The sequence below is a fragment of the Coregonus clupeaformis genome, unplaced genomic scaffold (genome assembly GCF_020615455.1).
Source record: "Coregonus clupeaformis isolate EN_2021a unplaced genomic scaffold, ASM2061545v1 scaf0995, whole genome shotgun sequence".
NCBI classification, from domain to species: Eukaryota; Metazoa; Chordata; class Actinopteri; order Salmoniformes; family Salmonidae; genus Coregonus; species Coregonus clupeaformis.
The window spans coordinates 98258-109356 of NW_025534449.1; the positions used below are offsets into that span (position 1 = coordinate 98258).

At 45.9% G+C, this 11099-nt stretch overlaps 1 pseudogene; it reads right to left on the reverse strand.

The window, feature by feature from the left end:
• LOC123481274 lies at window positions 1-10897 on the reverse strand (annotated as a pseudogene).
• Window positions 10898-11099: the final 202 nt, after the last annotated feature.

Genomic DNA, 11099 nt, shown 5'->3' on the forward strand with positions numbered 1-11099 from the left:
GTACTGGTAGGTACAACACAACCATCTACTAGCCTAACACATAACACACAGCTGTCTGTGCGGGTCGCTACAATATGTACATGCTAGTTTCATCCTTTTAAATAAAAAAAAGGACACGAAAAAACCTGTGAACCTCCTGATCCTGATTTGACGAACATAGCATATGTATTGTACATATTTCCAGTTAAAATGATTTTCAAAAAGAGACAAAAACGGGGGTTTGAACAAGCAATCACATATTTTGGTCCATGTCTGTTTTTCACTCAGTGAAGTGCTACTATCCCCTTGGACTACAGGTTATTGCCGTCATAAGGTGTCCGTCTGTCTGTTGGCTGGACAGTTTCTACCGTTTAGGACCTTTGTGGGTAAAGGTAAAGGTGGGGTATAGCAGCAGCAGTTCCTCTGAAGTCCAGTATCTGCTGGAAGGACACCTGGTGGTACGAGAGGATGAGTGTGGCCAGCCAGCCTGTTGTGCCTCCCCCTCTCCCTCCCTCCCTCCATTTCTCTCTCTCCATCTGCGGGACTCTTAAGGCTCCTGTGCGGACTGTCTCGGCTCGTGCCCTCCCAAAGCTGGCTGTGGTGATTTAAGACACGGTGTGTATGTGTGATTTTGTTTGTGGCCTCTGCCCCACTTCACTGTCCATCCGCCTGCCCTTGGCTCCCCTCCTGGGCAGCGACCACCACCCCCCTCAGTATGTCTCTGAGTCTGAGTCGTTGAGTTCCTCATCCTTGTAGAAGCCTCCATCGTGTTCGCGGTGGCCGATGTTGTTGAAGCTGCAGTAGGAGCTGTGCTCGCTGCCTAATTCAGGAACATGTTTACGGTGCTGAAGAGAGAAAATCAGAAAAGATCTAGTGTTCCGTTAGTCCAGTACGTACCGTTGTAGCAGGCCCAGTGTAGTGGCGTGTAGCCCTGGTTGTCTGTGATGACGGAGAGGGTCTCCACTGACTGGGCGGCGTGTAGGAGCCCCCCCAGCACCCCGATGTGTCCGGATGCCGCCGCCAGGTGGACAGGGGTTCGCCCCTTACAGTCCCGAACCAGGAAGCTGGCGCTGTGCTGCAGCAGGGCCTCCACACACTCCTCATGACCCGTCACCGCCTGGGAGGAAGGGCGGGGAGACAAGAATGGATTTGAAATAACTAATAATCAATGATATAATAATGAATCATCAATTATTACAAATTGGCAGGTCCCCCTACAGGGATGAATACACCACTACCCATGGACAACTACTTTTCTGAAGATAATATGTATATTTGAGCCTCCCCGTCTCTTTCTGTGTGTGAGCGTATACAGCCAGCTCTCCTCCTCACCCCTCTGTGTAGCGCTGTTCTGCCCCACTTGTCTTTGGCTTCTACGCTGGCTCCCTTGTTGAGCAGTGAGTACAAACAGTCTGTGTGTCCGCTCAGCACCGACAGCATCAGAGGGGTTCTGATACACAAGACAACAAGGTCATATTACAAACTGGTAATAACCAGGCTGAGTCCCAAATGGCAACCTGAGCCCATAGGGTTCTGGTTTAAAGTAGTGCACCAAGTAGGGCATAGGGTGCCATTTGGGACGTAGACCTAGTGTCAAAATCTCTTTATTTCAGGAATTGTATCCAAAACCCAATTGACTTACTGTCCATTCCCGTCTTGAACGTCCACTGCACTCTGGAGGTCAGCATTTCCAATCAGCAAACGCAAACACTCCGAATCACCGTTGGTAGCTAGAGGAGGATAAACAGAGAGGATATAAGAATGTGAGATGATTGACCGTTGGTAGCTAGAGGAGGATAAACAGAGAGGATATAAGAATGTGAGATGATTGACCGTTGGTAGCTAGAGGAGGATAAACAGAGAGGATATAAGAATGTGAGATGATTGACCGTTGGTAGCTAGAGGAGGCTAAACAGAGAGGATATAAGAATGTGAGATGATTGACCGTTGGTAGCTAGAGGAGGATAAACAGAGAGGATATAAGAATGTGAGATGATTGACCGTTGGTAGCTAGAGGAGGCTAAACAGAGAGGATATGAGCTGATTGCTGGACGACTATTACCTTCACATGAACAGACAGATTTCTAGAACAGTGGTATTGGTAGATGACATCCTCATGATGTTAACACAGCAGATAATAAAACATTTTGGGGCTGAGGCCCTCGAAGCCTGTCACCTGCTAGCTGTGTACCTGGCTCTGGATAGAAGTCCCCATGTGCACTGATCTAGGATCAGCTTACCCTCCCCAGATCCTCAGCAATAATGACAAAAAATGACCTTAGATCAGTGTGTAGTGGGCATTTTCACACTATGCTATATAATATCCCTAGAGTGGACATTGGCATCCTAGCAAAATGACCAAACAAATGTCCATCTTGGTAAGGAAAACTTTTGAATTACAGAATCTCTAGGTCTTACGTGATATCCTATGCGTACCTGCAGCGTGGATGGGGGTCCTCTTCAGGGTGAAGTCTTTAACCAGGATGGAGGCTCCCTGGTTGATGAGGACGTCAACACACTCCACATGGCCTTTAAAGGCAGCCAGGTCCAGAGTGGTGCGCCCCTGGCTGTTCCTCACGTCTAGATCCAGCAGAGACTGAACCAGGACCTCCATAGCATGGTGGTGGCCGTGGTACGCCTGAATGGAAACAAACACACAGTCTGAAGCAAAGTCCAGTGGTATGCCTGAACAGAAATACACTCCTAATATAATCAATGTCCTATAGTAGACCAGTGGTATGCCAGAACAGATATACACTCCTAATATAATCAATGTCCTATAGTAGACCAGTGGTATGCCTGAACAGATATACACTCCTAATATAATCAATGTCCTATAGTAGACCAGTGGTGTGCCTGAACAGATATACACTCCTAATATAATCAATGTCCTATAGTAGACCAGTGGTATGCCAGAACAGATATACACTCCTAATATAATCAATGTCCTATAGTAGACCAGTGGTATGCCAGAACAGAAATAGTCCTAGACCTCTAAAGTAGACCAGTGTCTCTCAAATCGGGTGCCCATTTTTTCTCCCGCCCAGCATCAACATCGAAGGTCCCTGCCAAGCGTGAGATTTAGAAACAAACACACTACTACTCCTCTGTTGGAGGTTGATTAACTCAAATGGCAAAATAAGGAAATCATCCTCATCATCACCGTGTCAAAATATGCATGTATTTTACACTAATCAGGAACAGATAGGAACATGGTGTGTGAGTGTCTGGACAATCAACTTTTCGTGGAAAAACAACACCATGCCTGTATCCCAGATAGCAACCTATTTCCCATGTAGTGCAGTACTTTTGATCTGGGCCCATAAGGTTCTGGTCAAAAGTAGGGCACTAAATAGGGAATAGGGTGCCATTTGTCATGTGGCGAGACCCCTACAGGAGCAGGTAGGCTTTACTCACAGCTAAGTGTAGGGGGCTGATGGGAGCTCTGACATCAGAGTCGTTCAGGATGTCTGTCCCTGAGGTTTCCATTAGCTGGGGAAAGACAAGGACGGGCCAGTTTAGACTTGTAACATATTTACTTTGAAGGTTAGTCTAGTAGCATGTTTCATGTTGTAAATCTCAGTGTCCAGCCCCTGCAGACATACTGGGGTGTTGCATTCGTATCTTAAACAAGCTAGTGTGAGGAAAAGTAACCAACTGGTACTTACCACATCTAAAGGTGTTTCACTTGCAATCTGGAAAAAGAACATCAAGAGTGACGATGCGGCCACGACAAACATGCAACCACACCTTAAAACCTACTGAATATCAACGTCTGTCCCAAATGGCACCCTATTCCCTATATAGTGCATTACTTTTGACCAGAGCCCTATGGGCCCTACATCCATTTGGGACGCAGACAAAATGGTCTGTGAATGCAGGGCGTCTAGTCCCCTGTGGTTCTGACTCACCAGCTCCAGACAGAGGCGGTGTCCGTACGCAGACGCGTAATGGACTGCGTTGTAGCCCTGATTGTCCCTGATCCCTGGGTTAGCGTCGTTTCGCAGCAAATATTCCAGACACCTAGAGGTCAGAGGTCAAGAGTTCACTAATCATTATACCAACATCAAGACAGACAGATAAGCAAGCAGAGACACTTTCCCAAAGGAGACGTGGCCAAGCTTTCACACTGCAGATTTAACACTAGTATGTATTCAAACACGGCCAACAACATACTCTAGACTACAGTGAAATGTGAAAGGTCATGGCACCACAACATACTCTCCAGACTACAGTGAAATGTGAAAGGTCATGGCACCACAACATACTCTCCAGACTACAGTGAAATGTGAAAGGTCATGGCACCACAACATACTCTCCAGACTACAGTGAAATGTGAAAGGTCATGGCACCACAACATACTCTCCAGACTACAGTGAAATGTGAAAGGTCATGGCACCACAACATACTCTCCAGACTACAGTGAAATGTGAAAGGTCATGGCACCACAACATACTCTCCAGACTACAGTGAAATGTGAAAGGTCATGGCACCACAACATACTCTCCAGACTACAGTGAAATGTGAAAGGTCATGGCACCACAACATACTCTCCAGACTACAGTGAAATGTGAAAGGTCATGGCACCACAACATACTCTGCAGACTACAGTGAAATGTGAAAGGTCATGGCACCACAACATACTCTCCAGACTACAGTGAAATGTGAAAGGTCATGGCACCACAACATACTCTCCAGACTACAGTGAAATGTGAAAGGTCATGGCACCACAACATACTCTCCAGACTACAGTGAAATGTGAAAGGTCATGGCACCACAACATACTCTCCAGACTACAGTGAAATGTGAAAGGTCATGGCACCACAACATACTCTCCAGACTACAGTGAAATGTGAAAGGTCATGGCACCACAACACACACAACAGTAAGAGAGGTGTGAGACGTACTTTCCGTCTGTGTCGGAGGCAGCAGCGTAGTGGAGCGGGGTGCAACCCCCTTTTATCCAGATCGTTCACACTGGCCCCAGACCCCACCAAGGCAAACAGACACTGGTAGTTACAATTGGCTGCCGCATAATGCAGAGGACTCCTAGAAGAACGCACAGAAACCATTCAACATCAACAACAGAAACAGCTTATTGGAGCTGTAAAACATTTACATTTTACATTTACGTCATTTAGCAGACACTCTTATCCAGTGCGACTTACAGGAGCAATTAGGGTTAAGTGCCTTGCTGCAGTGCACATAGACACATTTTTCACCTAGTCAGCTAGGGGATTTGAACCAGCAACCTTTCGGTTACTGACCCAACGCTCTTAACCGCTAGGCTACCTGCCGCCCAATATTTCTATATGCCCCTATACTATATTCCCCATTATCATAAAGATCACATATGAAAGTTATTTGATGCCACAGACAGACCTTCCGAAGCTGTCCTTTCTGTTGAAGTCTGCCCCTGTGTTGAGCAGCAGATTCAGACAGTCCAGGTTCCTGGTAACAAGATATCAAGTTCAGAAAGGCCCTCGTACATCTGAGCTATCAGGTGGATGGTAACAAGATATCAAGTTCAGAAAGGCCCTCGTACATCTGAGCTATCAGGTGAATGGTAACAAGATATCAAGTTCAGAAAGGCCCTCGTACATCTGAGCTATCAGGTGGATGGTAACAAGATATCAAGTTCAGAAAGGCCCTTTCACATCTGAGCTATCAGGTGGATGGTAACAATGAGAACCTTAGAGAAAAGAGAAACCCGTACACTGCTCTTGCTAGTATCACTGTTTTTATAATGCTAATAAAAGCAATAATAAAAAGCGATACTAGCAAAAGCAGTTTGCAGGTTTCTCTTCTCTTTCAAGAAGATATAAAGACAATTTAGACCAGAGCGCAAGTCAATACCACCATGGCATGGAACCACATTATACAGAAATGATACCGCACTAATGATCTATACGATTTTTTTAATACTGCTAAACAATGTGAAATGTAAGAGTGTGAATATGTGTTTGTTCTTTCTGGTGGCTTTCCAGTTCATGAACTAAATATTCCTTGGTGTAAAGCCTGGACCAGTCCACTCACCCAACAGCTGCTGCAGCATGTAAACAGGTCCTTCCAAAGTCGTCAGGGGTGTCTATATCAAAGCCTGATGAGAGGAGCTTCCGACAGCAGTCAGAGAACCCACTGAGAGCAGACAGGTGGAGGGGGAACATCCCATGGACGCCTCGCCTGCAACACATTTTTACATTTGAGACTTTAAGCAGACACTCTTATCCAGAGCGACTTACAGTTGATTCAGCTAAGATTGGAAACAGCACCACATCACAGTCCTCATTAAACCCCACAGCAGATCAACACATCAGCATGCTGCAATGCCCTGTCTATCAACCCCCCACACACCACAATGTGTTGAGCATAGTCTCCAAGCGGGAATTCGGTCAATGACAGAATTGCAGATGCATGTTGCATTTTTGCTGGAAACTGTGTGTGTTCTCACTTGGCTGTGTCAGCTGCGTTCGTGATGAGTGTATTGATGAGTAACTCATGGCCGTAGCGAGCAGAGATGTGCAGAGGTGTGTTTCCATTCTTTTCTTCACAGTCGATCTCAGCACCTACAGAACACACACACACAGACACACACAGACACACACACAGACACACACACAGACACACACAGACACACACAGACACACACAGACACACACACAGACACACACACAGACACACACACAGACACACACACACACACACACATACACACACACAGACACACACACACACACACACACACAAACACACACAGACACACACACACACACACACACACACACACACAGACACACACACAGACACACACACAGACACACACACAGACACACACACACACACACAGACACAAACACACACACACACACACATACACACACACACACAGACACACACACGTCAACCACTTGACCCTAGAGGCCTCATGAAGCTTCATGTTCAACCACATTGCAAGTAACATTGCTCTGTGCCAGTGAATCATGGTTTGAAGACAAAAGACAATGCTGAAGAGCCTACTGGTTCATATATATTCAGTTGAGAGCATTCACAGCGACTCACCATTCTGGATGATGGCTTGAGATCTGGAGAAGCGTCCGTGGATGGCCGTCATGTGGAGGGGGGTCTTTCCATCTTTACTCTGCAGATAGAAAGACAAAGATGGTTCACACGGCAGTCTGTGCTGCTGACCACAGGCAAAATCAAACACGTATTGGAGGAGCGCTTGATTGCATTTAGTTTGCATTGTTAGGCCTATTCCATTGGTATTTGAATGTAGACCAGGGCCAAATACTAAGCCATGTGCTGCGTCAGTGTGTGCGTCCCAAATGGCACCCTATTTATAAGTACACTACTTTTTGAACCAAAGTAGTGTACTTATAAAGGAACAGGGTGCCATTTGGGACACAGGCAGTGTCATCACGGCTCCTTGCTCTATGGGCCCCTGGTCAAAAGTAGTGCACTACATAGGGAATAGGGTGTTATTTAGTTCAGACACAGTGTTGGTCATCCGGTCTCCTCACCTTGATGTTGACGAGGGCCCCGTTGCCCACCAGCAGCTCCAGGCAGAGCGCCCCATGGCGCGAGGCGGCCGTGGAGTGGATTGGGGCGAAACCCTTCTCGTACACCTGGTTCACGTTGGCGCCGCACTCGATCAGCTCATTCACCACCACATCCTGCCCGTTGTAGCATGCCACGTGGAGGGGGGTGTTACCGTACCCATTGGGCTAATTTATCTGGAGGGAGCAAGGGAGGGAAAAGAGTGGAGAGAGAGAGGGGGGAGAACAAAACAATACATTCCTGATCAGGTCACTTGGTTCTGAAAAACCCCTGGTCCAACCTCTCTCTCTTCATTACTTGGTTCTGAAAAACCCCTGGTCCAACCTCTCTCTCTTCATTACTTGGTTATGAAAACCCCCTGGTCCAACCTCTCTCTCTTCATTACTTGGTTATGAAAAACCCCTGGTCCAACCTCTCTCTCTTCATTACTTGGTTATGAAAACCCCCTGGTCCAACCTCTCTCTCTTCATTACTTGGTTCTGAAAAACCCCTGGTCCAACCTCTCTCTCTTCATTACTTGGTTATGAAAAACCCCTGGTCCAACCTCTCTCTCTTCATTACTTGGTTATGAAAAACCCCTGGTCCAACCTCTCTCTCTTCATTACTTGGTTATGAAAAACCCCTGGTCCAACCTCTCTCTCTTCATTACTTGGTTATGAAAAACCCCCTGGTCCAACCTCTCTCTCTTCATTACTTGGTTATGAAAAACCCCTGGTCCAACCTCTCTCTCTTCATTACTTGGTTCTGAAAACCCCTGGTCCAACCTCTCTCTCTTCATTACTTGGTTCTGAAAACCCCCTGGTCCAACCTCTCTCTTCATTACTTGGTTCTGAAAACCCCCTGGTCCAACCTCTCTCTCTTCATTACTTGGTTCGAAAACCCCCTGGTCCAACTCTCTCTCTTCATTACTTGGTTCTGAAAACCCCCTGGTCCAACCTCTCTCTCTTCATTACTTGGTTATGAAAACCCCCTGGTCCAACCTCTCTCTCTTCATTACTTGGTTATGAAAACCCCTGGTCCAACCTCTCTCTCTTCATTACTTGGTTATGAAAACCCCCTGGTCCAACCTCTCTCTCTTCATTACTTGGTTCTGAAAACCCCCTGGTCCAACCTCTCTCTCTCTTCATTACTTGGTTATGAAAAAACCCTGGTCCAACCTCTCTCTCTTCATTACTTGGTTATGAAAACCCCCTGGTCCAACCTCTCTCTCTTCATTACTTGGTTATGAAAACCCCCTGGTCCAACCTCTCTCTCTTCATTACTTGGTTCTGAAAACCCCCTGGTCCAACCTCTCTCTTCATTACTTGGTTATGAAAACCCCCTGGTCCAACCTCTCTCTCTTTATCACTTGGTTATGAAAACCCCCTGGTCCAACCTCTCTCTCTTCATTACTTGGTTATGAAAACCCCCTGGTCCAACCTCTCTCTCTTCATTACTTGGTTATGAAAACCCCCTGGTCCAAATCACTGGCTCTAACCTCTCTCTCTTCATTACTATTATGAAAACCCCCTACACATTTGAATGCGTGTTGACTCACATCCACACCAAGGTCCAGGAGGTACTTGACCACACTGATCATTCCACTGGAGGCTGCAGAGTGGAGAGGGGTGTAGGCCTTCTTGTTTTTACAGGACACCTCTGATCCATGAGAGGCCAGCAGTTTCACCACCTCAATGTGCCCTATGGTAGAGAGAGAGGGGGAGGGATAAATAGAGAGAGAGAGAGAGAGAGAGAGAGAGAGAGAGAGAGAGAGAGAGAGAGAGAGAGAGAGAGAGAGAGAGAGAGAGAGAGAGAGAGAGAGGGAGATAGTAAGGGGGTTAAGAGAGATACAGAGATACAAACACAGAGAGATAGGCAGAGAGAGGGAGAGATAGATTAGTTTACAGTGGTACACAGCACCATAAGCAACACCTACATCATGTTAGTACAACTGAAAACATCTAATCAACCTGCTTAGTACATGATTCTGACATAATAACACACTAGACGTGGCTCATACAGCTGAGCTGTGAGACTAACACACAGTCCATTCATTCATTCATTCATTGGTATAAAGGACATTAGTCAGAATGTAAATGATGTGGTAAACTCATCACCCATGTAAGCAGCCCAGTGGATTGCTCGGCGATCCTTCTTGTCAAAGGCATTAATGTTGGCTCCTCTGGAGAGAAGCAGCCTCACCATCTAACAGGGAGAGGAGAGAGAAACAAAACACAGGTTGAGGAAAACTAAACAGCAAAATCCGCTAAATCTGGCTTCAAAGCCTTCCCTTTAAAATTATATATTTTGTATTCACAATGAATGAAAGATAACATGTAAAGACATGGTACATTTCTCCCCTTTTAGTCCCCCCTTTGACCTCCCCTCCCCCAGAATGCCTCCAAACACATTTAAAAAGAAAGGGAAAGTAATTGAGTTACATGTCAGAAAACAAAACAAAAGTATACAACAACGTTACTTCAAGCAAAAATGTAATAGCCTAACAATTTCAGGTGATTAAGTGATTTTATAGGCCTATATAGCAGTAATCTCAAGGTGGGGCCAAGAGTACTAATCTGGAGGAAGTGTTTGGAGCTGTTCAAAATAGGATATCATCGGGTCCCAGGAGGAATAAAATGAGTTGGTTGACCCTCGAATGGTAACTTCATTTTTTTCTCATTTTAGGAACAGCTTCAGATCTTTGACCCAAAGAGAGGCTAAGGGAGGATTGATAGATTTCCAATCCAATAAAATCCTTCTGCGGGCTAACAGGGAGGCAAAGGCAATGGCATCTAGCTGTCTATTGGTCAGAGAAGGATTGTTGTTTGGTACTCCAAAAATAGCAATTTCTGCACTAGGCTGCAACTTTATATCAAATGCTTCAGAAAGGGTTTTAAATAGTGGACAACTAATCTGCCAGGACGGGGACAGGACCAGAACATTTGATTAGTCCCATTATCACCGAGTACTGTGGATGATGGTACATCAAAAGACAGAGGTGGGATACCCTGGTCAGGTGGAACAAACAGCCTACCCCTCCCAGTGCTTGCAAACTCAGGACTAGCAAACGCTCTACTCCCAGGAGCTGACTGTACAATTGGTGTAAATGGAAGGACACCCCTCCCTCTACCCACACTAAAATCCCCAGCATAACACATCTTATGGATTTGAGAATCTTCCATGGCTCAACAGAGCACTAAAATACAATGTAATTTAGTGCATTCAAATACCCAAAAAAATAAATGCAATTAACAAATTCATCCAAAACATACAAATAAGCACGAATACCTGTATCTAATATGCTACATTCACTTTCACTGTTTACAGTATATATTCACTTACAGTAAACCATCAACAAATTCACATGCGCATGTCGTGCACCTCATCCACATGCACAGCTCCGGCGGTCGAAGCTTGAGCTGACCAGTCGGCAGGTCACGTAATTAGGACACTGCCACAACTGGAATTCTGATGGTTGGATAATTTTTATTCGACCTGCACACGAAGAGACAACACACAATATGTTAGCTCTTGGTGCAGCCACAGCTCTCGGGCACCTTGCTAGTTGAAGGTCAGGCAAAGAG